This window comes from Staurois parvus, unplaced genomic scaffold, assembly GCF_062004578.1.
Source record: "Staurois parvus isolate SC_StPar_1 unplaced genomic scaffold, SC_StPar_1.0 ptg000549l, whole genome shotgun sequence".
NCBI lineage: Eukaryota > Metazoa > Chordata > Amphibia > Anura > Ranidae > Staurois > Staurois parvus.
Window position 1 is genome coordinate 12,822,535 of NW_028318345.1, and position 25,816 is coordinate 12,848,350.

The window sequence follows — 25,816 nt, forward strand, 5'->3', positions numbered from 1 at the left end:
GAAATCACGCAGGAAGAACTAAAAATAGCATTAAAAAGCTTTAAGACGGGAAAAAGCCCAGGCCCAGATGGATATACTGTGAGGTATTATAAAAAATACAGTGATTTACTGCTACCTAAATTAAAGAGATATATAGAGGCGTTGGGGGGAGAGATGGAAATAAGAGAGGAATCCCTTCTGGCACAGGTGGTCCTAATACATAAGGAAGGTAAAGATATCACCCATTGTGCAAGTTATAGACCGATATCGCTATTGAACGTAGATACGAAGCTGTATGCAAAAGTATTGGCGAATAGGTTAAGGGATCTGATGCCAGATTGGATTCATGGAGACCAGGTAGGCTTTGTTAGAGGAAGAGAGGGTCGAGATAATGGGTTGAGGTCCCTGATGCTTATACAGAAGAGTAAAATGGAAAAAAATCCAGTAGTGCTGCTCTCGATAGATGCGGAGAAGGCGTTTGATAGGGTTAACTGGAGTTTTATGATGGATACACTGGAGGTCCTGGGACTGGGTAGTAGGATGAGAAAGTGGATTGGAAGATTGTATGAAGGACCGTCTGCGATGGTAATGGTAAACGGAGAGAGATCAGAGACCTTTCCAATGTCAAATGGAACCAGACAGGGATGCCCATTGTCCCCACTGTTGTTTGTTTTATCACTGGAACCCCTGTTATCAACAATTAGGAAAAATATAGATATAAAGGGAATAAATGTTGGAAAGATAGAACATAAGATAGCCGCATTTGCGGACGATTTATTATTCTATGTTGGAAACCCAAGGATAACACTTCCTAACTTAATGAAAACACTGAAGGAATATGGGGAAATGTCAAATTTAAAAATTAACCCGAGCAAAACAGAGATATTAAATATAAATCTTCCAAAAAGTGAAAAAGAAAATATACAGAGAGAATTTCCCTTTATATGGAAAAATAGAGAAATAAAGTACCTGGGAGTAAAACTCACTCCCTCACAGAAGAATCTTTATAAAGCTAATTATATCCCAATGTTAAATGAAATCAGAGAGGAACTGAGGAAAATGGGTGGAGGAAATCCCTCCTGGCTGGGCCGTATTAATCTGATAAAAATGGTAATTCTCCCTAAGATACTGTATAAATTCCAGATGATTCCCATTAATCTTCCAGGGGTGTATTTTAGGACAATCAAGCGAATGGTTACTAAATATATATGGAAAAATAAAAAACCTAGGATATCATATGAAGTGCTAAGCAGAAATAAAGGAAAAGGAGGGTTGGGAGTCCCGGATTTCAAAAGATACCACAGGGCAGCCATCCTAGCGAGAATTTTTGACTGGACACACAACTTAAAGAGTAAACATTGGGTCACAATAGAAAATACACTTAGTAGAAAGGATTTGGGTAGGAGCGTATGGGTGCCACCACAATTTAGAGAATTAGAGGAGAGCACGAGTGTATACACGAGGATTGTAATAAGAGAATGGGATAAAATGCACAAACAGAGGAAATGGGATTTTAATTCATTATTAATGTCACTAAGAAATTCAGACTTTTTTCCCCCAGGTAAAGAGGAAATCTCAGGTAGATGGATTATGAAGGAAGACGCTCAGTTGAGAGATGTAATGGAGGGGGTAAACTTAAGAACACTGGAGGATTTGAAAAAGGAAGAGGGAAGGATTTTCACTGGGATAGATAAATGGAGATATAATCAATTAAAACAATTTGTGGAGAAATTAACGAAGCCCCTTAGAACTAGGAAAGAATGGAATGAACTCGAGAAATATTTAGAAGATAGAGGTGATGGGAAACACAGCACTGCCAAAGCATATAAAGCTCTCACGGATTTAGATAGTAAGTTTAAATTAAAGTATATAGAAAAATGGGAAAAGGATTTAGGAGTGGAGTGGGAAGAACACACACAGAGGAAAATATATAGAATGGTACATGAAAATATTAGTATGCGTGAAGTGGAAATGAATTTTAAATGTTTGACAAGGTGGTATGTCACACCGGTGATAGAGCACAAGATGAGTGAGGAGAAGCAACCCTGGTGTTGGCGAGGATGTGGAGGGTTGGGCACGATGTATCACATTTGGTGGGAATGTCCAAAAATACACACATACTGGGAAAAAATTACAAACCAAATCAAAATTCTCACTGGAGGGGAGATAGGATTGGATCCTGAAATCTGTCTTTTCCATAACTCAATGATATCTGGAAATAAATATAAAGAGCTGGGCATACTGGGCTACCTAAACGCAGCAAAAAGTCTGATTCCTAGGTTTTGGCGTAAGGTTGAGGCACCGAGTGAAGAAGATTGGATGAATAGAGTAGATCAGATTGCTAGATTGGAGAAACTCTATTATCTACAGGAAGATAGGATGGTGATGTATTATGCGAAATGGGAGAAATGGGAGGAGTTCAAAGTAAAGGTAAAGAAAGGTACTGAGTAAGTAAGCATAAAGAAAAGGGAAAGAGAGGATAAGAAGAAACGAAGAGAAAAGAGGTGGGGAAAGGATTGGGAAAAGGGAGAGAATATAGTAATTAGCATCTCTTTCTTTCTTAGTCTTTCTCTTCGGTTCTCAAACCTAGGTTTCCAGAGAATATGAGATATAAGCCAATTAGTCAGATGTCAGGGGTATATAGTAGCGGGGTGGGAGGTGGGCGGGTAATGGGTTAAGGGAGCTATGGGGAGAAAATGAAAATGATACGAAACCAATGATTTATGAGAAATTGTAATATTATATTTTTAATATATGGAAATATGTATCGTTTTTTTAAATGAAAAATGAATAAATATTTAAATTATAAAAAAAAAAAAATATCGTAGTAATGGAGTAAGATGGTGCGTAATTTGTTTCTGTCCCGGTTTAGGGCCGTGGCAGTGGAGGGAGTTGGGTTCTTTTTGTTGATCTCTTCATTCGATTGAATGGAGTTTAGTAGTTGGTCAATTTGTTGGGATCTTTGTCTGTTAATACGGGAATTCAGCTGTATGAGGATACCTCTCATGTAAGCTTTGTATGTCGACCAGAGTGTAGTGATAGAGATATCAGGGGTGGAATTTATGTCAAAAAAGAGATTATGGGCTTCTAGCAGATGTTTCTGGTTCTCTGGATTCTTCAGAATTGCGGAGTTTAGTCTCCATATGGGCGGGATTGCCGAGCGTTGATTGCTGTCCAAGGATATGTTGATTGGAGCGTGATCAGACCAAGTTATAGTCCCGATTTTGGACGACGTTACGTGTTGTAGGGTCCATTTATCAGTCACAAAAAAATCGATTCTAGAGTATGACAGATGAGGCGGGGAATAGTATGTGTAGTCTCTTTCAGTACCATGATGACATCTCCAGATGTCATACAGGTCATGGTTATGCAGAAATTGATTAAAGTTGAGTTTGGCGGGTCTTTGGCTGGAGGATGAGTCTAGATGTGGGTTATTCAGGATGTTAAAGTCACCACCAATAATAAGTCTGCCTTGTTTATGGCGGGCAACGACTTTGTGGAGCTTATGATAGAAGCGCATCTGCTTGCAGTTTGGGCCGTAGACGTTCACCAAGGTGTAGGTTATGTCATTAAGCTGGCATACAAGTATGTGGTAGCGCCCTTGTGGATCGGCTGTTTGCGAAATGATGCGGCATGAGACAGAGTCGTTAATAGCAGTAAGAACTCCATTCTTCTTTTGGATGTTGGTTGCCAAAAATATTTGGATGAAGCGGTGAAGAAATAATTTGGGAGTTTTTCCCGTAGCGAAGTGGGATTCTTGTATGAAGAGTATGTCGGCTTGGGATTTCCGGGCTTCTTTGGCTAGCATCTTGAACGGCGAGTTTAGGCCTCGTACGTTGAGAGATGTGATATTAATCATTGGTACGTATTTTCTCTGAGTTCACAATTAGTCGGAGCGTTATTTGAAGGGATCGTAGGTTAACAGATATTTCTATGAGAGAGAGTGCGGTGAATCTATTGTAGATTGAGTTAGGCTCGATTGGAGAAATAGGGTGAGCTTTCCAGACATGTGCGGGGTATTCATAGCTAGGGTTGTAGCTGCGTGTCTGATGGTGCCTCAACTGGGGGAAGGTAAGGATACAAAAAACAGTAAAAAAACACTTGTAAGAAATGCAAGTAGACCAAGTAGTATCCATTGCTACTTGGGAACTGGGGGGTGAGAACAGGCTTTGACCACCGAAGGGGTCATGCCAATTAGAAAAATGTTGAACAGGTAACATTGAGTTTTGGCCGATCGCCAGAAAATGGTATGTTGAAAAAAAAGGCCTCTAGGGAGAAGAGTACGTTTGTTTAAGGAGAAAGTGTGCCGCTTCCTGATTATGATGCCTCCATATGTTGAATGGAGGCAGATGCAGTTCCCTGTGCATCCGCAGGAAGGATATTCCAGGCTTTAAGTAGGTCCAGGCCTGCTTCCAGGGTTTTTACCGTAAAAATTCTGACAAGGTGCCGTATTGTGAGCTTTGTGGGGAAACCCCATTGGTATGATATACCGTGGTTTCTCAGAGCTTTAGTTATGGAAATCATTTTTTTCCTATTAAGGAGTGTGGCTTTAGATAAATCCGCGTATAGTCGGAGATTAGCATGTGATGGCGGGACCGGGGGCGGATTTCTGGCAGCCATCATGATTCTTTCTTTAACATGGTAGAAATGTATACGGGCTAATACATCTCTTGGAATAGATGCTGACAAAAATGTCGGTTTTGGCAATCGGTGAGCACGATCAATTGCTAGCTCCAGGTCAGGAATTTATGGGATAAGGAATTTGATATATTGCTGTAAGTAGGGTAATAGTGTCTCATTAGTGACTGATTCGGGGATCCCTCTAAATTTAATGTTGTTGCGTCTTGATCGATCTTCCAGGTCAGCCAATTTTAGGTTAATTTGTTCGATGTCAGATGAGTGGTCAGCGTGAGCATCAATCAAATCATTGTGTGCTATTATTACGTCACCCATGTTACTTTCAATATGGCAAATTCTGCTTTCCTGTCTCTGTACCGCAGCAGTAATTTGACTCAGCGATGTGGAGATATCATTATATAATGTTTGGCGCAGTGATGTCAGCATACCCTTCATAGAGATTTCCGTCAGCGGTAGATCTGACACTGGGAACGAATCAATGTCGGGCAATACTGCGTGGGGTGGCATAGGCGGAAGGTTTAGGGCCTGAAGTGAGGGTTCAAAGTCATGGTCTAGTCGTGGCCGAGACTTGGCTGGGCTACTAGTTGTGGGGGACAGTGGGGGTGACAACTCACCAGGGTCCCCTGGATAAAGCGAGTGCCGCAGCCTGGCATCCGTTTGCTGGTCATTGTGGTCCCCCTCAGGCCTCCTGCTGCCTCCCTGGACGCTGCCGCCGGCGCCATCTTGGATTCCCGGCATGACGGCCGGGAAGAAATTAGTGAGTTTACCCGGCTGTTCCGGGGTTTTCCGTCGGCGGGGCATGCCTGGAGAGGTGCGGGCACGCTTCAGGAATGACACTGTGGGGTTGTTGTCTCCCTGGGCCGGTGTGTGCCGGGTTAGTGCTGGCGGGTGGACGGAGCTCTCAGATCAGAGCGTCCATCAAAGCCGGCCGCGCATGCACCCTCCCTCTTTGTATTTATATGTTCCTATAAAAGTCTTTGGCTACTACCAAGGTTATTTGTATATGAACCCTATTCCTTCTGTATTGAACTGTATTGTAATTCTACTGTCCCCCTTTATATTGTAAAGCACTGCATAAAGTGACACAGGCTGGATTGATGTGAACTGAACTTGTTTCTAAGGTACTTTCCAAGAGCCCCCTCTCTGGAATATAAGAGCCTTGAATACTTTTACTACCATACCGTCTTTATGGTGACTTACTTACATTGGGTCTGGATGGTTCCCCATTGGGAAGTTGGTGCTTCTATTTTAATATTATGAGTACAAGAACATTGACTGTTTACTGAATGTACCTGAATTTCCCACCTGAGAGGCAGCGGCTTCATCCTGGCTTACTCATTTGTGCCTCTAAGGGCAACATGCACATGCTATGAATTCCAGTCTACCTTACTGGCTGATATTACTCTATTAAAGATTAGGATTGGGTTTCTAGCGCACTGATTCTGTCACATGTTTTCCTGAAGAAGGATTCCCAAAAAAGAAAGTGGGACAAATTAAGAGGCGGACCAATATTTGTCCCGCTTTGGTCCATATCTATGGGTGTGGGAAATGTAATGCCTGTAAACATGCCACACATAATGTTAAGAAACAGAAGGAATTTATTGCTATGTCAACAGGGAGGAAATATAACATCAAAGACTTTATCACTTGTTCTTTTCAGGGGGTCATCTATATGTTAGAATGTCCATGTAAAATTCAGCTTCAAGTTAGGTTAAGGGAGCATATTAATAGTATTGAAAAAGGGGAAAAAATCATAGTATCTCTAAAAATGTTAAAAAAGTTTAAAAAAGTTTACAATTTTGGGGTAGAAAAGAATTGGAGGGGAGAGAAACTACATTAGGAGTCTGAGCCATAGAGAGTCCTTCTGGATCTATGAAACTCAAGTACTTTTTTCTAAGGGTCATAACGTAGAGTTTGCCCTTAAATTGCTTTATCTGTGATCGGTAAACAATAAATCCCTCTTGAATGTATTTAATATTTACATATTTTATATATTTGATATATTTTTTGTCTATATATTTGTGGTATCTAATTAAGTATACTGCTTGTATATTGTTTTATTATACTGTATTCTTCAAGATGGCCACTAGATATATTTTTTAATTATTCAGTTAGATTTTATATAGTGTCCCCTTCGGTTAAAGCAGTTTTTCCCTCTTTTTCCGGCTTAACTTCCTGTTGTTGCCTTGACACCGGTAGGGTCACAGTAATTGTTCTGGTCTTTATGGGTGCGTTCCATGTTACCCCATTTATAGTGTGGAGAGTACAAATTGCAGGTATGTCATCAGTTCCACACCTACTGAGGAAATCCCACCCAGGACGTAACGCATGTAAGGGAAGGAGCTATGCACATGACATCATCCCGCAGCCATCTTGGAGAGCTGTGGAGTACCTGCACATGTTTTTGTCATGCACTTTTGGAGTGCTATATCTTGTAAGTTTTAACCATTTTCACCAGTAAAGAAGTTTATTTGCAATATACACTATGGGCTGTCTGTCTTGTATTTCCGCATGAGTATTACACAAGACATCATAGAAGAAGCCATGGATGGATGAAAACGTTTAATGGATCAACTATCTTGCCCTTAAAGAAAAGCGCTGATGACTTCTGTTTGCTCAGTAGTCATTAAACTGAGGTGTGTGGTGGTGTTTGTGTGGTGGTGGTTGAAGCACTAATGGTGTGTTCACATGAAGATGTAGAAGAGTTTTTTCACTTGATTTGAATTTTTGGGACATCTGTTTATCACTTGGAGAATGGAAGGACTAATTATTTTCATGTTTATTCTTGTTTCATATGGTTACGTTACAGTATCCTTCCGCAATCCTAGATCTCTCCAGCTGGATGACCACAAATTACTTTTATTTGCTGACTACTCTCAAGAGATATCCCACAGATGGAAAGCCTTTCAACTCATCTGCTTAGCAATGCATCTGAAAGGTATCAAATTTATGCTCGCCTACCCGGCTACACTTCGCCTAACCAACCAAGCAGGGGAGTCCAAAACCTTCTTACAGCCAGAGGAAGCTGCAAACTACATGCAAGCATACCCGAATATCTCCCAGGAAACACCTGATTCTACCACCACCTCCTATTTAGCTGGTCCCAGGGAGCAACGCAGTCCAAGGAAGGACCTGCCGAAGAGGCCTCGTTATGCTCAAAACCCAGGATCTTCCAAGTTCACTTAACTCCTAGCTTATGAAGCTATGGAATTGGTATCCTTCAAGTTTTTTGCCCGCTTGACCAACTTGTAACTTAGCCATTTTGGTTTTGCTATGTATTTTAGTCAATCTAACCTTATTTATTGTTTATATTTATGTTATTTGTCATAAATGATACAGCCTTCCTGGGCTCTCGTTCTTGCTGTATAGAATGGGCATGTTCTACAGTCCTTCCCTCACCTCTTCCGGAGAAGCTATGGGACGAGTTATATTACATCATGGTCCCAATGCACCAGCAGTATGAGCCCCCAGTAAAGCTGTTCATAGAAAAAGGTTACTCAGGTTCTCGCTCTTTGGGAGATGCCACTTATTTAAGATGGTCACCTTTCCCAAGTTCCTTTATGCCCTTCAAACTATCCCCCTCTGCTATGACACCTAGATCTCCTAAAGCTTCATAAAGCTCTGATGATGTTCCTCTGGCACAGATGCTGCCCTTGCAACTCTTTCCAAAAATTGTATCTCCCCAGGAGGGAGGGGGGTTCCAGTCCGCCAAATATACTGTAAGGGTGTACAACCACTCCTGTGTGTTAAGAGTTTGTCCTGACTGGATGTCTCAGACGTCCAGATACTCTAATTTTGAACTAGAATTACAAATGGTAGACTCATGTAGCCTGCAGGCCCTGCTGCACTGCAATTTAAATTCACTTCCATCCCAACTGAAACATAATTTACTCTTACGAGATAAGATAATAACTTGGAAGGAACTCAGTCACAAATTGGGTTTGTTACCCAGGATTTCATAATATCTTCAAATTCACAAGAACCAAACTTTTCAACAGTCGCAGCAGATTACTGCATATGCTATATGGGTCTCCCACGGGCTTGAAGATGTTGTACAATTATTAGATGTATCATCGGGTACTGCTCTGCCTTTCCCCCTCTTCATGAAGCAATTTAACTTACCTTCTTGCCACTTTATGTTCAACAAGTGGTGAACCATGTTATTAGTATTGGTCCTGTTATTAGTATACCATGTTATTAGTATTCCCTCACTGATATACTACTGGAACGTCGACAATACAAAATCTTGGACATCTACGGGCCACTAAAACTTAGGCTAAACAAACCCTTGGAGTCCTCTTCTGTCTCCTCCTGAATTAAGGACTTCCACTCCCCTATGACAGTGGACCATATACTGGTGGGCTGCAACTCCATCTGCACCTTCGTAACCAATGAATTCTTGTGGAAACAACAATTTAAAATAATGCAACGGGCTTACATACCCTGTCTGATAACCAAACAACCAACCTATCCACAGCAATGCCCGTTATGCAAAGAACACAGGCAAAACCCTCTTCCACAGACTCTGGTTGACTATATTCATTTATGATTTTTAGGATCAACTAGAAAACTTTGCTGCAGGAATAACTGGTTTCCAACCATCCAAGGATCCATAAAGCTCCTCTTTGGAAATCTAGCTGACAATACCTTAGAGGCATCGAGAGCCCAGGCAGCGGCTTTCCAACACAACAAGCCCTGGCTTACAACTTGCTTCATGGCTGTGCCATTCTTAAGAAGTGGACTTCTCTTCACCCCCTACAATAGCATATGTCAAACAAGATCTTAACGAGCTGCTCCAGTTAGACTTGGAGCTTACCAGCTCTAGGTCTGCACTTCCAATGTAGATGGAGCCAATCTAGCTAGGCACACACTTAACCCTTTGATCACTCTAAATGTTAACCCCTTCCAATCCAGTGTCATTAGTACAGTGATTAGTGTATATTTTTAGCACTGATCACTGTATTAGTGTCACTGGTTCCCACAAAGTGTCAGTTAGTGTCAGTTAATGTAAAAATGTCCGCCATAATATAGGTTGTTGATCACCACCATTACTAGTATAAAAAAAATCCAGTCTATGTACCATAGTTTGTAGACACTATAGCTTTTGCACAAACTAATCAATATATACTTATTGGTATTTTTCTTTAACAAAAATATGTAGTAGAATACATTTTGGCCTAAATTTATGAAGAAATTTGATTTTTATCATTTTTTATTGGATATGTTTTATAGCAGAAAATAAAAAATAGTTGTTTTTTTCAGAAAAGTCTTTTTTTTTTGTTTATAGCAAAAAAAGTAAAACAAAATTCCACCAAAAGAAAACTCTATTTGTGGGAAAAAACACATAAATTTAATTTGGGTACAGCATTGCATGACAGTGCAATTGTCAGTTAAAATAACACAGCACCTTATCACTAAAAATGGCCTGGTCAGGAAGGGGGATAAATCTTCTAAAGGGCAAGTGGTTATGGTAGGTTGAAAAGCATAGCAGTAGAAGAGTTTAATTTAAAAAAATGATTGTGTCAGTGTTGTACATGTTTTAAGTAAATGATGTATCCAGGGGTATGGTACTTACAGTAGGGATGGTCAGGGTTGGCAGCAGAAGGGAGGCAGGCACCCTTAATATCAGCTGCTACCTTCTGTCAAAGCATCTTACACCACACCTCTCACCTGTCCCCAACCTGTCATATTCAGTTTTGGCAGACCCAACTTCCTGGTGTGGGTAGTGCTACCACAATTATCCCACTCAGGCATGTAATCAGTGGTGGGAACCTTCCTTTTCTGCCCACCTGCTGCCATGGCTGCCACTCCAAAATGTTAAGGATGCTGCTGAGAGGGGGGCAGCTAAGGTGATAAACAGTGGGAAACAATGACCTCTACTGTAAGGAGAGAACATCAACCAACAATGTATAGGGGGCACACTGACCACTACTGCAAGGGAAGCACACTGACTACCAATATAAGGGGAACACTCTGTCCACCAAAGTAAGGGGAGCCCATAGACCACCAGTGTAAGTGAAACACAGACAACCACTGTTCTAAATGGAACAAACTGGCCATCAATGTAAGGTGAGCACACTTTCCACTGATCTAGAGGAGCCACTGACCACCAACATAAAGGAAACACACTGACCACCAATGTAAGGGAAGCACATTTACAACCAATGTAAGGCAAATCCACTGACTACCAATGTAAGGGGAGTATACTAACCACCAATATAAGCATAACATACTAACCACCAACCACCAATGTAAGTGGAATGCACTGACCACCAATGTAATGGGAGCTACACTGACAAGCAATGTAACTGTAGAACACTAACAACCAATGTAAGGGGAGCACACTGACCATCAATTAATGGGGAACGCACTAACTATGAATGTAAGGGGGATACAGAGCACTAACCACCATTGCAAAGGAGTAGACTAAGTACTGATTACCATTGCAAAGGGGCACACTGAGAACTGACTACCAAAATAAGGGGGTACACTGAGTACTGAGCACCACTATAAGAGGGCACACTGAGCCCTAACCACCATTGTATGGACTGAAGGCACACTATTGTTATACATAGACCTGATGCCCACACTCTATATTGTTGTCCAATACGGGAGTTCATTATTTTGCAATGCTGGGCGTTAGAATTTTGCAATATTGGTGATAAATTATTTTGCAAAGTGGGTATTAAACATTGTACAGTGTTTGGAGATAACTCTTTTGTAATGTTGTGCAGTGCTGGGGGTTATTTGTTGTGCAATTCTGGGGTTAATTGTTGTACAATGCTTGGAGTTAGTAGTGCGATGACGGGGGTGGTTATTGTGCAGTGCTGGGGGTATATTAATGTGCTGGGGATTATTGCAGGCCTTGACACATGTTGGGGGTTATTGCTGAGCATTATAGTTGCTGGTCCTGAAATTTGCTGGGAGTTACTATTACTGACTTTTACACTTGCTAGGGGTTATCATTGATGGCTCTTACACTTGCTGGGAGTTATTATTGCTGGCTCCGACGGGGCTTATTTTACTCTCACAATCTCTTCAGTGTACCCTCATGCCCTATTTTATAAATAAAAAAGGGGAAAGGTGGTACACTAAAAGCCATGCACAGTGAGGAAACACCCACTTTTTGGCCATGCTTACTTTTGGCAACACCAACTTTTTGGCCCTTCAAGTGTATGGTGGCGCACAGAAATAGTTCCCAATCTTATACTCTCAGCACCAGCAGTGAAAACCCCAATAAATTGTCTTGGATGTCCCTGGGAAAGATGGAAAAATTCAAAGGACCATTCACCGCTCCATGGGTCCTTGCAGGTTCATCAACACACAGAAACTGTAGAGACAGAAATGAAAAATGCTGCTACATTTACAGCAATGCAGTGTAACCATTGGTAAGGTAACTGGCTGGTGCCTGGAGTGACTGCACTATCACACAGACTGTAGAGATGGATTGGGTTGCATGTACAGCATGCTGGTTTAGAGAAACTACCTCTCTCTGTTAATAATATTTATTGGTACTTTCAGTATGATGCTGTCTTGTTTTTTTTTTGTAGACCTATTAAAGGGCAAACACTTGCCATAAGTGCTATTTTCCGCAGATATGCCCCTGAGAATGTTTCAAAGAAACTTGCTTAGATCTGATTTATTCTATTACAGTTTAATATAACATCATTAGATTTGATGTATGGATTACAGCTCTACAGATTTCAGTCTAAACATTAGAGTTTTCAAACATATATTAATGTATGCTTGCAGCAGTAAATGGCAATGAAATATGTATACATGGGTAATGAACTAAGCAGTTATGTAGGAACAGAAGAAGACGCTGCCACTGGGCCCTACTTCTAGGCGAACTGTAGGATCTACAGTACTTATCCATACAGCAATGATACTCTGCTGGACCTGGTAATCTCATCAAACCATGCAGAGCTTATTACTAATGTTCATGTAAAAGAACATCTTGGCAGCAGTAACCATAACATGATTTCATTTAATGTTAGCTGTAAACAACAAGCACATACAGGAAAAATAAAAACACTCAACTTTAAGAGAGGTAATTTTCCAAGGCTGAGAGCTGCTCTCCAATACTTAGAATGGAAGGGAATATTGGCATCGATAAACACAACCCAGCAATGGGAGTTTTTCAAAAAGACTGTATGTGAACACACTGTAAAATATATTCCCATGGGCAACAAGTTTAAAAGGCTAAAAATCAAACCTATGTGGCTTATTTCCAAAGTTAAAAAACTGTAAATAATAATAAAAGAGCTTTTATAAAATATAAAAATATGGGAACAACAAAATACGTAAAAAAGAAAACAATGCTGCAAAAATTGAAAACGAACGACAGATTGCAAAAGATAGCAGGACAAACCCCCAAAAATTCTTCAAATATATTAATAGTAAAAAGATCCGGTCTGAGCACGTAGGCCCTTTACCAAGTAATCTAGAGTGGATGACTAGGGACAAAGAGAAGGTGAATTTATTAAATACCTTTTTCAGCTCTGTGCATACAAAGGAGCATGGGGGAGCTCTTGTCCATAATGGGCATGATATTGACACAGCTCCAGATGATCCACATTGGCTCACAATTGATATGATCCAGAAATATTTAGACAGAATAAAGGTGAATAAAGCACCTGGACTGGATAGGGTCCTTAAAGAATTGAGCTCTGTCATTTCATTGTTTCAAATTTTTAGGGACTCTTTAATGACTGGCATAGTACCACTGGATTGGTGTAAGGCCAATGTGGTGCCTATATTGAAAAAGGGATAAAAATCTTTACCAAGTAATTATAGCCCTGTTAGTTTAACTTCTATAGCTGGGAAAACACTGGAGAGTTTAATAAAAGACTATATAGATGAGTTCTTGCTTGAAAAAAATATTTTAAGCATCAGACAGCATGGATTCATGAAAGACAGAAGTTGTCAAACAAATATGATTCATTTTTATGATGAGGTGAGCAAAACCTTGGACAGAGGGATGGCTGTGGACGTGGTATACTTGGATTTTGCAAAAGTGTTTGATACAGTGTCCCACACACAGCTAATGTGTAAGCTAAAGTCTACAGGCTTAGAAAAGTCCATATGTAAATGAATTGAAAACTGGCTAAAAGATCGTATTCAGAGAGTACTGGTTAATGATTCATAATCTGAATGGTCTAGGGTTGTCAGTGGTGTACCCCAAGGTTCAGTGTTGGGACCCTTACTTTTTAATATATTTATAAACAATATAGGATCTGGGATTAAAAATACAATTTCAGTCTTTACAAGCTTTGCAGTGGAATAACATCCTTACAGTATGTCTACAACTTACAAGCCGACCTCAATGCGCTGTTTAATTGGGCAACTATGTGGCAAATGAGGTTTAATGTTGATAAATGGAAGGTTATGCACTTGGGGGCTAAGAATATGCATGCATCATACATACTGGGGGGAGTACAACTGGGGCAATCAATGGTGGAGAAGGATCTGGGAGTTCTGGTAGATCACAAGCTTAATAATGGTATGCAATGCCAAGGTGAGGTTTCTAAAGCAAGAAAAATCCTCTCTTGTATTAAAAGAGGTATATACTCCAGAGAGAGAGAGAGAGAGAGAGATCATTCTACCCCTGTACAAATAATTAGTAATACCTCATCTGGAAAATGCAGTTCAGTTTTGGGCACCAATTCACAAAAAGTATATTGAAGAATTGGAGAAAGTGCAGAGAAGGGCAACCAAACTGATAAGAGGCATGGAGGAGATCAGCTACGAGGAAAGATTAGAGGAACTGAAATTATTCTCTCGAGAAGAGGAGATTAAGGAGGGATATGATCAACATGTATAAATACATCAGTGGTTCATATAATGAACTTGGTGTAGAATTATTCACCCTGAGGTCATCACAGAGGACAAGGGGGCGCTCTTTACATCTGGAGGAAAGGAGATTTAATCTCCAAATACGGAAAGGATTCTTCACAGTAAGAGCTGTGAAAATGTGGAATAGACTCACTCAAGAGTTGGTTCTGGCCAGCTCAGTAGATTGCTTTAAACTAGGCCTGGATACTTTCCTAGATACACAGAATATAACTGGATACTAACATTTATAGGTAAAGTTGATCCAGGGAATATCTGATTGCCTCTCTGGGGATCAGGAAGGAATTTTTTCCCCTGCAGGAGCAAATTGGATCATGCTTTGCTGGGTTTTTTTGCCTCCCTCTGGATCAACTGTGGGTATAGGATTATAACTTTTTTTTTTTTCATGGTTGAACTGGATGGACTTTTGTCTTTTTTCAGTTATACTAACTATGCAACTATGTAATTCAATTAAAAAATATTATTATTAGTATTATTATTATACAGTATTTATAAAGCGCCAACAGTTCGCTCAGTGCTGTACATTACAAAGGGGGACAGAACATGTGACAGTACAGTAACAATACAATGCAAAACACAAGGGGTTGGAGGGCCTTGCTCTTTCAAGCTTACAATCTAGGAGGGAGGGGATAGTGGTACAGGAGGAGATAGCTGTGGGGGATGGAGTGGTAGGAAGAGTGGAGGAGGTTGGGAAATTACCAGGGGGTGGGGTGGGTAGGCTTCCCTGAAGAGGTGGGTTTTCAGGGTGCGCCTAAAGGAGACGAGAGTAGGTGATAGTCTGATGGGTTGGGGCAGGGAGTTCCAGAGGATGGGTGACACCCTGGAGAAATCCTGGAGGCAGGCATGGGAGGAGGAGACCAGGGAACTAGAGAGATGAGGTCTTGTGAGGAGCGGAGTGTGCGTGTCGGGTGGTACTTGGATATTAGGTCGGTGATGTAATTTGGGGCAGTATGGTGGACAGCTTTGTATATCAGTGTTAGGATTTTGAATTTGATTCATTGCGAAGCCAGTGGAGGGATTGGCAGGGGGGGGTGGCGGAAACTGAGTGGTTGGTAAGGTGAATGAGTCTGGCTGCTGTATTCAGGATCGACTGAAGAGGGTATAGCCTGTGGCGAGGCAGGCCAGTGAGGAGGGAGTTGCAGTAATCAAGTCGTGATATGATGAGGGAGTGGATGAGCTGTTTAGTGGTTTCTGGGGTTAGGAACGTGCGGATTTTAACGATGCTGCGGAGGTGGAGTCTGCATGAGTTTGTTAAAGATTGGACTTGGGGCTGGAAGGATAGGTTAGGGTCCAGAATGACACCAAGTACTCTGGCCTGCGGGGCGGGCCTGATAGTGGCATTGTTGGACGTGATGGAGAAGTCAATGGGGGGTGGTGTGCGGGCTGGGGGGAAAACTAGGAGCTCAGTTTTGGAGAGGTTCAGTTTAAGGAAGTGGAACGACATCCAGTCTGATATGTCGTTCAGTAGGTTTGTGATTCGGGCAGAGACTGAGGGGGTGAGGTGGGGGGTTGAGAGATAGATTTGTGTGTCGTCGGCATAGAGGTGGTAGTTGAAGCCGTGAGAGTGTATGAGTTGGCCAAGGGAGAAGGTGTAGATGGAGAATAGAAGGGGCCCGAGGACGGAGCCTTGAGGGACCCCAACAGAGAGGGGGAGTGAGGGGGAGGTGGTAGCGTTATAGGTAACGCAGAAAGAGCGTTGTGACAGGTAGGATGAGAGCCAGGAGAGAGCGGAATCTCTGAGGCCGAGGGAGTGTAGTTTTTTAGGAGGAGGGGGTGGTCGACTGTGTTGAAGGCCACGGACAGGTCAAGGAGTAGGAGCATTGAATAGTGGCCATTAGCTTTGGCGGTTAGAAGGTCGTTGGAGAGCTTGAGTAAGGCAGTTTTGGTGGAGTGTAGTGGATGGAAGCCAGACTGTAGGGGATCGAGGAGGTTGTTGTCGTTGAGGTGAGAGCTTAGGCGAGTGTAGACTAAGCGCTTGAGGAGTTTGGATGTGAATGGGAGCAGGGAGATGGGTCTGAGGTTGTTCGGGTCATTGTGGTCCAGGGAGGGCTTTTTAAGTATGGGGGTGATGTGTGCATGCTTCAGAGGGGAGGGGAATGCGCCGGAAGAGAGGGAGAGATTAAAGATGTGGGTGAGGGAGTGTAGGATGGGGGGGGGGGGGAGGTCGTAGAAGTCGTGAGGGGATAGGGTCGAGGGGGCAGGTGGTGAGGCAGGCATCAGAGAAGACCTTGGAGACCTCCTCGATGGTAGTAAGGTCGAAGGTGTGGAGTGTTGAGGGGGCTTCAGTGTGAGGAATGTTGGGTGGGGTGGAGGTGGAGGTCAGAGCAGTGGTGGGGCCGTGGGAGAGGGGTGATGAGGGGGTGGCTGTGTGAGAGGGGATGGGGTTGGAGAGAGTTTGAGCAGCGACAAATTCCCTGCGGATTGTGTCGAGGGAGAGGGGTGTCACGAATACCACGTGACTTCATCAGTCACCCTGATGAAGTCACGTGGTATTCGTGACGCAACGCGTTGGTACGCCCTGACGACACTTCCGGTACGCGGGGACGTCACTTCCGACGCACGCGCCATATTGGGACTCCGGGTACACCCATAGCACAAGGATACAGGAGGATTCACATAAGGCTGTATACTGTTTGTGGACATGTGAGTGGGCATTTTTGTTATATATTTTATCAATAAATATTGCGGTATCACGCTATGGCAAGTCTCTTCTTATGTCTCTGAGCATCATCTGGTGGTATATTACCACCACAATATAGCAGCTGGAGGTGGCATTTTGGATAACAGCGCCTGAGGTAGCATCCAGTGTGGACCTGTACCGGCTGACATTCGAGGAGTACACCTTATAAGGTGCAAAGGCGTATTGGCCCTTGTGGTCAGTGCGGGGAGGTGAGGAGGCACTCAAACCATTTTTGGATTATGGCACCAGTGACACCAGTGGCACTCTCACGCTTGTTAAAAGGATCACAGTCTTTGTGTGTAGTGGACTGTAATATATTCACCTTTGTCACTTGTAGGAATACATTATTCCTTTGCATGGTGTTTTGTGCAACCATCACAAGCATATAGTCACGTTCCCCCATTAGGGGATATGCAATAGGTTTATATATGCATGATCATTTATAAGCACTTGTTTATATATATATATGTATGTTTAGTGACATTTGTCTTAGCGCTACACCAATTTTTTCTTATTTCTATATATGTACTTTTTGGTCAAAAGGAGGGTGTTGGCAGCTTAGTGTGTGTGTTTTTTCATCTGAAGCGCAGGAGGTTTTAATATATTTTACATCACCAATCTTGTTTCCAAATATCACCCAAACCTTCCTCTCCGCTCCTCCCATGACCTCCTGCTCTCTAGCTCCCTTGTCTCCTCCTCCCATGCTCCCCCATCCTCTGGAACTCTCTACCCCAATCTATCAGACTATCACCTACTCTGCCCACCTTTAGGCGATCTTTGAAAACCTCTCTCTTCAGGGAAGCTTATCCTGCCTTCAGCTAATAACCAAATTTTCTATTTCTCCTATCAGTTCATCCCCCACAGCCATTACCTTTTGTACCACCAGCCCCTCCCTCTTAGATTGTAAACTCCAAGGAGCAAGGCCCTCCTAACCCTCTTGTATTGAACTGTATCATTGCTGTATTGCCTTACTTTATATTTTAGTGCTGAGCAAACTGATGGTGCTATATAAATCATGTATTATAATAATAATAATAATAATAATGTATAAAAAATCCATACCTTAACTGCTTAAGGACAGCCCTATAGCAGATATGTTGCTACAGGGCGGCACCTGTGCACAGAATCAGGTATATATCCATGATTTTGCATTTCGCGGCTGCGGATGTCAATCACGGGGTCCCGGCCGGTAATCACTTGCCAGCGCTCGGTGATTACCGAGCATCTCCGACAGGGAGGAAGATTGTTTTGTTTACAATCTTCCTCCCTGTCAGCTTGAGCACACTGCTCGGGATGACTGTGCACAGTACAGCCATCCTGATCAGTGTGCTTACAGTGAAGCACTCCCCCCCGCCCCCTAGTAAAACACTCCCAGCACACAGTTAACCCTTTGATCGCCCCTCACATTAACCCCTTCCTGCCCAGTGCCACTAGTACAGTGTCAGTGCTTTTTTTTTAGCACTGATCACTGTACTGGTGTCAATGGGGTGTCAGTGACACCAAGTTAGTTCCCCCCCAGTGTCAGAATGTCCAGCGCAGTTCCACAGTCCCACTAAGAGTCACTGATCGTTGCCATTACTAGTAGAAAAAAAAAATCCCATTATCTATAACAACACTTGTAAACGCTGTAACTTTCACGTAAACCAATTAATTTACACATATTGGGATTTATTTTTAGCAAAGACATGTCGCAGAATACATTTAGGCCTAAATTTATGATGAAATTTGAATTTAATTTGAATTTAATTGAATTTACATTTTTTCACTGGACATGTTTAATAGCAAAAAGTTCAAAATGCTTTTTTCTCAAAATTGTCGGTCTTTTTTTACTTATAGAGCAAAAAATAAAAATGCACAGGTGATCAAATACTGTACCACCAAAAGAAGGCTCAATTTGTGGGGAAAAAGGACGTAAATTTAATTTGGGTGCAGCATGCATGGCCGCGCAAATGTCAGTTAAAGCAACACAGCGTCGTAACGCAAAAAATGGCCTGGTCATGAAGCAGGGTAAATCCTCAGGGGGGCAAGTGGTTAAACAATTTTATCATGCTATAATGATGTTTTGTTACAAACCTTAAAAATTGCAATAAATTGTCTGTTAGCTTACTAACAAAGAATTGAATAGTTTTCACATACTGTTGCGATGTATTGTTATGAGGCTTAAAACTTGAAATAGATGGTCAGCTTCTCTACCAAGCACAAAAATGCTGCTAATATCCCCAAACAGTTTTCTGAAATAATATGTTTATGTCTGACTCAATGCCACAACAAAATGTAATGTTTTTCTAGCAAATAGCAAACACATTATTACTTTAAACCTTCTTACCTATCAGGAGTCACACTGTGTACAATAAACAAACATTTATGGAACATGTGCCTATATGTTTTACCCCTGATTATTCATTGTTAGAAGAGGCAGTGAAATGTTACAACCAGGGGCAGACTGATAACTCATGGGGCCCCCGGGCAATGGGGGATCATGGGGCCCCTGTGTCCTTGTCCAAACTCAAAAAAGCCTATGAAAAAGGTACCATGGGCATGGGGCCGCCTACTGACCCTGAGCCCTCGGGCAGTGCCCGAGTTTCCAAATGGTCAGTCCGCCCCTGGTTACAACATATGAACATATATAATTACAAAATTGCACTAATCACAATGGTGCAAATGGTTTCTTATCCATGACATCCACCTACAACAAAGTTTCCAGATTTGTGGAGAACTCACACAGATCATTTTGCTCAACCCTGCAGAGTGTAGGCCAGTCATAAAGAAAACAATAAAAAAAAATAGAAACATCCCAAAACCTTTTAATGGTGAAATGCCTGATTCACAAACAATTTTATTGCTGTGAAAAGAATTTCAATTATCATTCATGTGAATCAGCTGAAAAGGAAATGCAACATTACTTTCTCATCACGAATCATTATTATCTCATAACCATCACAGATGGTTCATTCTAATTGCCTGTACTCATTACTATTAGCTGCTAGTAATTCTTATTTTCACTTATTGCCAAAATGTCATCTCAGTATTTAACAGCATTATCCTTCCTTCAAACCTTTGGTGTTAGATCCCAGGGTTGGCATCTTCATTCTTGAGTCTCCAATTCCTCTTGGTTGGGATTAACTGTTCTCCAATTTTCTACACCTTAGTGTTGCTACTCTACATCCTCCTTACAGTTCATTCCCCTTTCCTTCCATCAAAAATTAGGTCTTACTTTCCATCTGTCAGGAACCATAAACCAAGCGGAGACAGAAAGTGCAGTTAAAATCACATCTTTAATAAAATAGCAAATATAACATAGATCAGGAACATAGCAAAAAACAGAAGTCAGGGTTTGGGTGCCAGTGCTGGTAATCAGACGAGCCAGGGTCAGGAAACCAGAAGTCAATATAGTCAGGAGCCAAAAATGAAGAACAAGAACTGGAAGAGAAGTCAGCCAGACCGAGTTGTACACCTGAACACAGGCAGGAACACACTGGAGATCATTGACCATGCAAGAGCAAGAAGGAAATGAGCTAAGCTGCTAAAATAGCAAAAAGGGCTGGCTGTAGGCTGGACTAATGAGGTTGTTAATGGTATCCAGGTGAGTCACTGTGGAGACCACGAGTAGCTGGTAATTAACTGACAGCTTAGTAGCTTCTGAGCACTGGAAGAAATGAGCTGCTGATTAAGTAGCAGTCCAGCCCTGACACCATCCTTCTTTTTGGTTCAGCTAGTAGAACAAATTTCTACTCATTCATATGACCTGATCTGTCGGTCTGGGCTTGACTAACTTCATGAATTTCATAACAACAAAGTAGCCAAAAATTTGATAGATAATTTAGTGGTCTCTGCTCCACATGTAAGTAACAGCTTGATTAGCAACTTATTAACTTGATTAGTATCTTATTAACAAACGTTTAAATTTCATATGGCTAATAAGACTGTGATAGAATCTACTGGTCAGAATCAGACATGCATTTAATTATACAGTTCTATAAATTTCATAGCTACCAAATGAACACACTTGAAGCTATTAACACTTTTTATTTTGTATTCAGAAATGGTGAGCATATCTAGTGAGCTAAGACCCATTACATTAAACAGGAAGATTGTCATCTGTGTTCAGAATGTCTGTCTGTCTGTCTGATTGTCATTAATCCATTCTTGTGCCCCATTTGCCTGTAACTTGGAGTTTCCACTTCTCTGAATTCAACCCCTAACCCCATGAAGGATGGATGGATCATAACTCTTGTCAATTAATTTCCTATTCAGCCTATGGTTTGGAAACTCATATATTTGATAGGCAGAGGTTGTTTGTTCAATTGATACAGAACGTACTGGATTTTCTTGGTAGAAGGCAAAGGCCCCCTACTAATAAATCTCAATACCACATCCTAAGCATCCTAAGACATTTAAATCAATATTGTGGTGTTTAAAATAATCAATTATGTCTAAAAATCAATTTTTATATACAAATGCAAAGAAAGCATCATCATAAAACTCTCTTAGATTGTAAGTTCCAAGGAGCAGGGCCCTCCTAACCCTTTTGTATTGAACTGTATTGTTGCTGTATTGTATCCCGTTATATTGTAAAGTGCTGAGCAAACTGTTGGTGATATATAATTCCTGTTTATTAATAATAATAATAATAATAATATTAATAAAAGTTCCAGTCATTCTGAGACCATCATGATCCCTTAAAAGTGTATCTATTTACAAATATGCCCTAAAAATACTGTCTAATGGTATAAAATATGGTGAGTCCTATACATCTGGTTATCTACCACAGATTTAACAAACAGTTTTCACAGACAGATGACAAAGGAATTCTGCTTCTTCATACTGAAATGGAAACTGTCATCTACAGTAATATAAATACATATCAATAACATATTCATAAACTATCATTTAAAAACATAATCATAAAAGATTTTGGTGTAATATAACCTATATATTAAACAAATGTGTAGAGTATAATGTGACTGATGGGTATTTGTAAATAACTTGGATTGAAAGCAAAAAAGATATGTATAAATATATATCAAAAGTATATATGTATATATATATATATACAGTTGCAAGAAAAAGTATGTGAACCCCTTGGGATTACGTGGAGTTTTGCATGAATTGGGCATAAAATGTGCTCTGAACGTCATCTAAGTCACAACAATAGAAGAACACAGTCTGCTGAACATAAAACTACACAAACATTAGATGTTGCCATGTTTTAATTGCACATAACATGTAAAAATTCACAGTGCAGGGAGGAAAAAGTATGTGAGGCCCTAGCTTAATGACTTCTCCTAGAGCTAATTGGAGCCAGGAGTGAGCCAACCTTGACTCAAATCAGTGTGATAATATTGGATGTGTTGCTGAAGGCTGTCCTGCCCTTAAAAAACACACACCTGTTTTGGGTTTACTGGTTTCAAGAAGCACTGTCTGATGTGAACCATGCCTCACAGAAAAGAGCTCTTAGAAGACCTACGATCAAGAATTATTGACTTGCATGAAGCTGGAAAGGGTTACAGAAGTATCTCCAAAAGCCTTGATGTTCATGTGTCCATGGTAAGACAGACTGTCTACAAATGGAGAAAGTTTAGCACTGTTGCTACTCTCCCTAGGAGTGGTCGTCCTGTAAAAATGACTGCAAGAGCACAGCGCAGAATGCTGCATGAGGTAAAGAAGAATCCCAGAGTGTCAGCTAAAGACCTACAGAAATCTCTGGCACATGCTAACATTTTTGTTGACACATCTACAATAAGGAAAACATTAAACAAGAATGGAATACATGGGAGGACACCACGGAGGAAGCCATTGCTGTCCAAAAAGAATATTGCAGCACGTTTGAAGTTTGCAAAATAGCACCTGGATGTTCCACAGCACTACTGGCAGAATATACTGTGGACAGATGAAACCAAGATTGAGTTGTTTGGGAAGAACACACAACACTATGTGTGGAGAAAAAAAGGCACACCGCACCAACTTCAAAACCTTATCCCCACTGTAAAACATGGCGGGGGGAGCATCATGGTTTTGGGCTGCTTTGCTGCCTCAGGGCCTGGACGGATTGTTGTCATTGATGGGAAAATGAATTCCAGAGTTTATCAAGACATTTTGCAGGAAAACGTACGACCATCTGTCCGCCAACTGAAGCTCCGCAGAGGATGGGTGATGCAACAGGACAATGACCCAAAGCATACAAGTAATTCAACAAAACAATGGCTGCAACAGCACAGAATACACCTTCTGCAGTGGCCCAGTCAGAGTCCTGACCTCAACCCGATTGAAATGCTGTGGCATGACCTTAAGAGAGCGATTCACACCATACATCCCAAGAATATTGCTACACTGAAACAGTTTTGTAAAGAGGAGTGATCCAAAATTACTCCAGATCATTGTGCAGGTCTGATCTGCAACTACAAGAAACATTTGGTTGAGGTTATTGCTGCCAAAGGAGGGTCAACCAGTTATTAAGTCCAAAGGTTCACATACTTTTTCCTCCCTGCACTGTGAATGTTTACTTGTTATGTGCAATTAAACCATGGCAACATCTAATGTTTGTGTACAATTATGTTCAGCAGACTGTGTTCTTCTATTGTTGTGACCTAGATGACGTTCAGAGCACATTTTATGCCCAATTCATGCAAAACTCCACCTAATCCCAAGGGGTTCACATACTTTTTCTTGCAACTGTATATATATATATATATATATATATATATATATATATATACTTTTGATGGAGTTCCAAATAGCTCCATATCTGTTAAAGCTCAACACCAGCCTTACTATACATCAAACAATTGTACAGTCTCCTATTATCTACTGAAATTGCTTACTCTTATTTCACTACGCACTGTTTGCAATAGAAGTTGAAACAAGTCAGGGAGAACCTAATTTCTGGTCTGAATGGCATCCTGCATTATCTAGTTCTTTCCTCCCCAACCTGACTGTTCCTGGCTCATTCCTTAGATTTTAGATTTTTCAATCACTGGGACTCAGCATGTAGGTGTTATCACAGGTTCCTGTTTTCAGGAGGTTATGTACAGCACTCCACTATCCCCACCAACCAGCTATTATCTGTCTGCATTGCATAGAGAGGCACAGAGACCTTGTGATGATGTTATTGGGTCTAAAACAAGGAAAGTAATGAAAACAGGTTATTTATTAATGCTATTAGCCCATTGATGAGAATGGAGGAAGGAAACAAAGAAAGGCAAATATAGCAGATTATGTTTCAGCTTTAAAGTTACTTTAAAGTTACTGTATGTAGTCATAAGTGGCTTTAAATACAGTATGTAAAAGATGGTGTAATACACTCAGACATTTTCTCTTATTTGTTTCAGGGTAAATATCTAATTCAGTTTGATTTTTTTTTTTACTTTAGAGTCTACACCACAATTATTTTAGTGTAGTCTAGGATGCTAGAATGAAAAAAAAAAGATTTTATATGCAGTGTTGAGGAGAAATATGCCTCTATTACCTCTGCATTGCAGTGGATCCCCTTTTTATGATATGGATAAATTAGTTGAAACTAACTGATTATGTAGTCCAATTTTAAATCATATGTTCTGAGTTAAACCACTGCCTCTAGCATCATACATATATTCTTCTGAGGTGTCACATATATGTTTACCAACATTTGTGCTGGAAGCGCTCCCCTTAGCATGCACCTAGCATGGAGACCAAGCAGTCACAGACAGCTCCAGGTCTTGTCTAAAGATTGGGAGCCAGGAGGACTGGCTCTTGATCATGTGATCATTGTGATAGCCTGCAATTGGCTATCACAGCAATCAATCAGTAAAACCTGTCCCTGTACTCTTTTTCTCCTCTAAATAGAGAAAAGATACATTGTATTTTTGTATTTTTTTGTCTCCTAGCCATAGAGCAAGAATGTAAGCCAAAAAGCCAGTGTGTAAAAAAAAAAAAAAAGCTAGATCAGGATGAGAGATGCTTGGGAGAACTCCTGGAAGCGAACATGGGAGTAGGTGACAAGGAAGCTAGAGAGCAGTAGGTATTGGGTGGAACGTAGAGAACAATTTGGCTGGTATTTTGAGACTACATTAGTGATGTAGCTGGGGGCTGGTTTGTGAATGGCTTTGTAAGAGATTGTTAGTATTTTGAATTTAATTTGATGAGTGAGTGGCAGCCAATGGAGGAATTGGCAGAGAAGAGTATATGATACTGAATGGTTGGTAAGGTGGATGAGTCTGGCAGCAGCATTCATGATGGACTGAAGTGGGCAGAGCCTATGTAAAGGTAAACCAATGAGGAGGGAGTTGAAGTAGTTGAGGTGAGAGATAACTAGGGAGTGAATTAGGAGCTTTGTAGTGTCATTTGTAAGGAAGAGTTATATTATGGAGATGTTGCAGCATTGAAGGCAGCAAGCTTTGGACAGTGATTGGATGTGGGGCTGAGAAGAGAGTTCAGAATCCAGGATTACATCGAGCACCTTGACATATGGGGCTGGGTTGATAGTTGTGCCATTGATCTTGACAGAGAACTCAGGGGAAGGAGCACCTGGGGAGGAAATATTATGAGCTCAGTTTCGAATAGATTGAGTTTGAGGAAGTGGTGTGACATCCAGACTGATATGTCTGTTAGTAAATTAGTGATGAGTGAGGAGACTGATGTTGTGAGCAAATGTTGTGGGCAGAGAGATAGATTTGGGTGTCATCAGTGTAG